We start from the raw sequence: 5535 nt of genomic DNA, 5'->3' as shown, positions 1-5535 counted from the left end.
TATCATTCTCAACCAACCCCTTCTCCAAGATTTATTTCTGATTTACCAATTCTTTTCTTAAATGTTTACATTGAGTATTCTAGTTGTACTTGCTCCTTGTTCCATTTTTCATTCATTCTATGTCTTTACTATTATTCCTCTCTGGTTTCAACTTCCTGATAGTCATTCTGTTAAACTGTCTGTTAATACTTTGAAAGGTTTATATACATTCCATGGAGTTTCAGTCCTGCATATACTTGAACTGATGTCAACTTATATTTCCATAATTAATTCATCTGCAGTAACAATTTGCAAGACTGGAGACTTGAAACACCTAGACATGATTATATTATCATCCATTTGAAGAGTAATCTTTAGTCAACAAGAAAGTTTAAAAATGGTTTTGAATGTATTCTTAACTACCAATTTTTATAAATGGCTTTGTACAATGGTGTGTGATTATTTTATTTTACATGGGATAAGACTTTCTACTACCTATAAGTTTTGGAAAAAGAAGAAAACTAACATTTACTACTATAGAGGAATATGATAGAAATAGAAGATAGATTTTGTCACATCTCAGATGAGTACCCATATTCAAGCCTTGAAGACATATTTCTTACTATGTTAGTCAGAGGGAAAACAAAACAACATATGATAAGGCAAGTATTTGTGACTTTTTAAAATGCCCCTTATTAAGTGATAAAATTGACTTTATTAGCTAACGTTTGGGGTTGAAATATGGGAGGCTGATCTATTTAACCAATTTCTGAAAGGCACCTACTGAACAACACAAATGATGCGTGGTACTATTTCTACACTTTAATGAATGGTTGAACCTGTTTGGCATTAGTGCTGGGTAAATAAATCAACTCTATTGTAACTTGCTCCCTAACACTTGAAAAACTTGTAATGTCACTAAGGGTCATCTGCTTATCAAATGTAATTTTGTCAAGTGTGATTTTAAAAAGTTTATTTGAAAAGGAATACACTTTCAGGAGATTAAATGTAGGTTGGTTTGAGAATGACAACATTTTTATATTACAGAACCAAGTTGTACTAAAGTACCAGTGTTTTGAAGCACAAACAATCTTCTCAATTAGTGTTTTGCTGAATTACATTTGACCTCTAAGTCAAGTTTTCCTGACCTTGGTAGATCAATCACGGATCTGTCCTTCCAGGAACTATTTGTTGGGCCCACTTATGCTAGACTGAAATATTACATTAATCATTAGGGGAGTGGTATTAAAAATAATCTTGTGACACTTTCTGATCTTGTTCATTCATATGAGCTGGTCATCTGTAAATTGAGTTTGAAATACAGTACTTTCTCTCGATTTTGTGACCTCATCTTTCATTTTAAATTGCCTTCCATTACACAATTGATTGCTGCCAATTCTTGTGTCTCAAGGAATTGGGGCCCTGAAATATTATAAGAAATGAAAAATAGGGATCGATTTTCAGTTACTTTCTGCTGGCATGTTGCATAAGCCTAGGTGAGAAGTCTTGCCCCTGTTATCTGATGATGCAGGGAACTCAGCCATAAGATACTACGACCAATGGGTCTATAGAAGAATAAAGTCTTTTAGATATCATATCAGCACAATTGGAGTGTAAGCTGTAGGAATGCTTCAGAATTGTGGGGAAAAACATTTTGGGACCAGCGAGTTAAAATAATAAACAGAGCATCAGAGTAAAATCTCTTATAGATTAGAGGAAAACAACATTGATTTTTAACAATGTGAATTCAGAAGACCACGAAAACTTAGAAGGTCTCACAAGTTTATACCGAAGACATTGCATTGATCCTTTTTATATTCTAATATATATTCTAAACTTAATTATTTATATTTCAGTTCTATTTATTGGAATAAATAAATATCAATTTATTTGTCAAATTATCAATTGATTTTAGTAAGTTTCACTGTGTGAAATATAAATTCAGCACATATAAATATAAAATATATAACTATAGATAATATAATAAAAAGGGGCACATGTTTTGCATTGTTCTGTTGTGGTTAGAGGATCAAAAGCAACTCTGTTTTAAAGTATTATTCCATTATCTCTACCTCAGTGTTTGGTAGAGTTAGACTTAAACCTTTAACTTTTGTAGATTTACGGACTGGAGGCAAGAGGAAACATTACCAATTTAAGGCCTAATAACAAGGAGAAACATATGGGCTTCTCCTGGAGCTATGAAAATATTTGGTGATAGAAAGGCAGTAGTGTAAGTTCCTGCCTGGTTGGAAGGTAGACAGGTCAGCAAATTAGTTAATCATGCATATGAACAATTTTTTCACCTTCTTGGCTTTAGCAACTGTTGAAATGGTAGGTATAATAAACAATTATATTTTGATAAAAACCTTCTAGTCTGAGCAGTTCTCTCTGAAATGTTCAACTTTCTAGGATCCCTTGTAACTAAGAGTTGTTTTGTTCAAGTAAGACAATTTATGCTGTCAAGGTAAGATATTCTGGTTGATCCTACATGGAAGAAGGGTAAAGTGTCAGGTAGACATTTGTACAAATAAGGCCTCATTTGGGAAAATTTCAGCTGCAGAAGTTTAGAAGGAGCTCTTAAGTAAGGCTAACTTTGAATCCATTAGCTCCACAGAGCTAACTCAGTTGGATAAATAAGTACTTGAAAAAGCCATCCCCTTTGAACCTAGCTTAAAATGCTTCAAAGTATGATTAAATCTAAAATGAAAAAGATTTAAAATAGTCATTGACAAAAAATTGCAAACGTAAGCAATCGACTGAACAATATAATTATTTTCCATTATACACAGAATTTTAGGGAAATAAGATCAGTAGCATTGTTAGGAACATCAAGGTTTCCTTGTTACAAATAGGCACCCAAGGATATAATCCTCTATAAATATTGCATCATTAACTATCTAAATTTAGAAGACATTACATGCTTCAGCAGCACGTATACCCAAATTACAACAATACAGAGATTAACATGGCAATTGCACATGATGATATGAAAATCTGTGAATTATGCCATATTTTTCATTCTTCAGATGCAAGAAATGGAAAACAATTATTAAAAAGTTGATTACAAAATTACAAGTGTAACAATACATGTAATCCATATATATAAGTTAGTTTGACATCAGTGTATTAAATCTTCACCTTAGAAAGGCCTTTACATAGCATAATCTTAACAAAACGTTTAAAATTTGACAACATTGTCATTTTATTCCAAAGAAATATACTATAAGCACCTAGTAAAAAGGAATCTTAAACTGTTTCTGTATGGAATGCAATCTGAAAGGACACATTTATTAACGAACCTATATATTATAAAACAATGTAGTATTCAAAGTCATATCTAGGAAAGAATAAAATAGATTATGGATATTATACAAACAGAATACAGAATATTTTAAAGTATAATTTTTCAGATAAACACCAGAAATATCTTTAGTTTCTTTAGTACTCTCTTCAACAGATAAATTAAAATTATTTCTGATTAAAAAAAGCAAAAACTCGAGGGGGGACCAAGATGGCTATGGCGAAGTAGCAGAATGCCACAGCTTTCCCCAACCAAAAAGAGAGTTCAAGTTCTAACGTTTAATCTCCCCAAGAGACCGACAACAACAAAAAGACCAACATCCATTGAAAAACAGGAGGCAGAAAAACAAAAAAATAAAGAGTTAAACAGAAGAATTTCACAACAGAGAAACATGAAGACCCCTCCTCCAACGTTTATTGGCCACACAGCAGAGTGCCAAGCCATGGCCAGCCCACCTGGTGGGAGCTGCCGGTGTCCCAGAGACACAGGGGGCTGTTTGCAGATCACCTGCACCAAAGCCCCCTGAGGTACCAGTGTCAGACCTGCTAATCATGACGACTGAAGAAACCTCTGAGCAGGGAACTTACACAAACATCCCACCCCTACCCCTCACTCTCCATTTGAGCAGAGAGGCTCCATGCCACCAAAGCAACTCTGCCCCATGGCAGGAACCCCAGAGATACACGAGATGCCCACAGAACACCAGAGCAGAAGAACTGAAAGGAACTGGTGTTGATCCGGAGAACGCAAACAGAAACAAACCCCAGCGCTCAGAACCTGCACAGAGGCCCCTCCCCTACCCCTCGAGTGCAGGCCGGAGGCCCATCCCGTGTAGCGGACCCGAACAGCATCAATGGAGGCAGTGACAGAAGAGAAACACATAGAGCCACCACCTCTCAGCCCAGCCAAAACCACCTCAATGGAACTCTGACTGCAAGGCAACCAGCAACCTATATCACACAGAAACAACAACTAGCACCAGGGTGAGTACCCTTCAGGGGACAGTGTATTCCTCAAGGGAGACCAGAGCTAGTGGGAATCCCCAAACCCCCTACCCCAAAACCTGCACCACAGGACCCACTAAAACCAGAAACTGTTCAAGAGCTCCACTAGCCCATAGATCACACTCAGCTTGCCTCGCTAGAACAAGAGAGACCCTGGAAGGGAGCTTAAACTCCCAAGACAGGAACAGCACCACTGGGTCAAGACACCCAACGGTGGAAGAAATTTGAACTGTGCACTCCAGGCTGTGTAATCTAGGTGGGATACACAGCAGCACAGGCCCAACCGGTGTGCGCCAGGCTGGGGGCTGGGACCAGGCCTGGGCATCCGGTGCCTGAGCAACATAACCACCTCCTCCCAACAGAAATCAGAAGCTGAGCATACGCCTCAGCAAAGGGGAGAAAAACAGGGAACAGCAGCCCCTGGGAATCATGCCTGTGACAGCAAAAGACCGGGGGGGGGGGGTGGTTCAGGACAAGAGGAGCCCAAACCCCACAAGAAACCTACCCATATATTCTAGGCTGGGAATTGGAAAGCACAGGCCGCCAGCACCTGATAATAGTCAGGAGCTTAGTCTGGTAAGGTGACTCAGCAGTACAGTGCTTGTCGTAGGTGCAAGAGCCCCTGGATTTGATTCCTCAGCAACACATAAGCAGAAAGGGCTAGATGTGGTGCTATGGGTCAAATGGTAGGGTGTCAGCCTTGAGCTGAGGGACAGCACCCAAGCCCAGAGTTCAAGCCCACAACTAGCCATAAAAGTAAAACAAAACAAAACATCAGGAGCCCATAGCAGATTCCAGCATCTGGGAGAGTACATCCAGCACATTTGAACTTGCCAAGAGCACCTGCAGGAACAAATAGGAGCAGTCTAAGCTGCTCAACACTTCTAAGGGCAGGAACTGCCAGTGATCTACAGCAGAGAGCCGAGAACCCTGTGTGGGTCAGACTAGCAGCTGGAGGTCGGCCCCCAACAGAACCGAGATCAGGTACAGATTATCTCTACCAGCACAGAAACAGTAACCAAGCAAAGACAGACACCTATTGACCAAGAAAAAAATTCAGATTAGTCTGAAAAAATCCCTGAATCCCCATGAGAAAATCACAGGGAAAGATTACAAGGTTTATCAACACCTAGGATAGCAACCTATCTCTAAATGCCAGCAGCAACCCAGGGGATAGCCCCAGTGGGAGCAAAGTAGGAATGGAAGACAAACACTACATTCAAGAGATGCTGGAGGCAATGACTCAAGAAA

The 5535-nt window shown here is 39.0% G+C and overlaps 1 pseudogene; it reads left to right on the top strand.

The window, feature by feature from the left end:
• The first annotated feature begins 2896 nt into the window (after positions 1–2896).
• Positions 2897–2995, top strand: LOC122098012 (annotated as a pseudogene).
• The last annotated feature ends 2540 nt before the right edge of the window (positions 2996–5535 follow it).

This window comes from Dipodomys spectabilis, unplaced genomic scaffold (assembly GCF_019054845.1).
Source record: "Dipodomys spectabilis isolate Male_0828 unplaced genomic scaffold, ASM1905484v1 ptg000449l, whole genome shotgun sequence".
Taxonomy (NCBI): Eukaryota; Metazoa; Chordata; class Mammalia; order Rodentia; family Heteromyidae; genus Dipodomys; species Dipodomys spectabilis.
The sequence above is the reverse complement of the archived record's forward strand: the minus strand, read 5'-3'. Positions and strand labels throughout refer to the sequence as shown.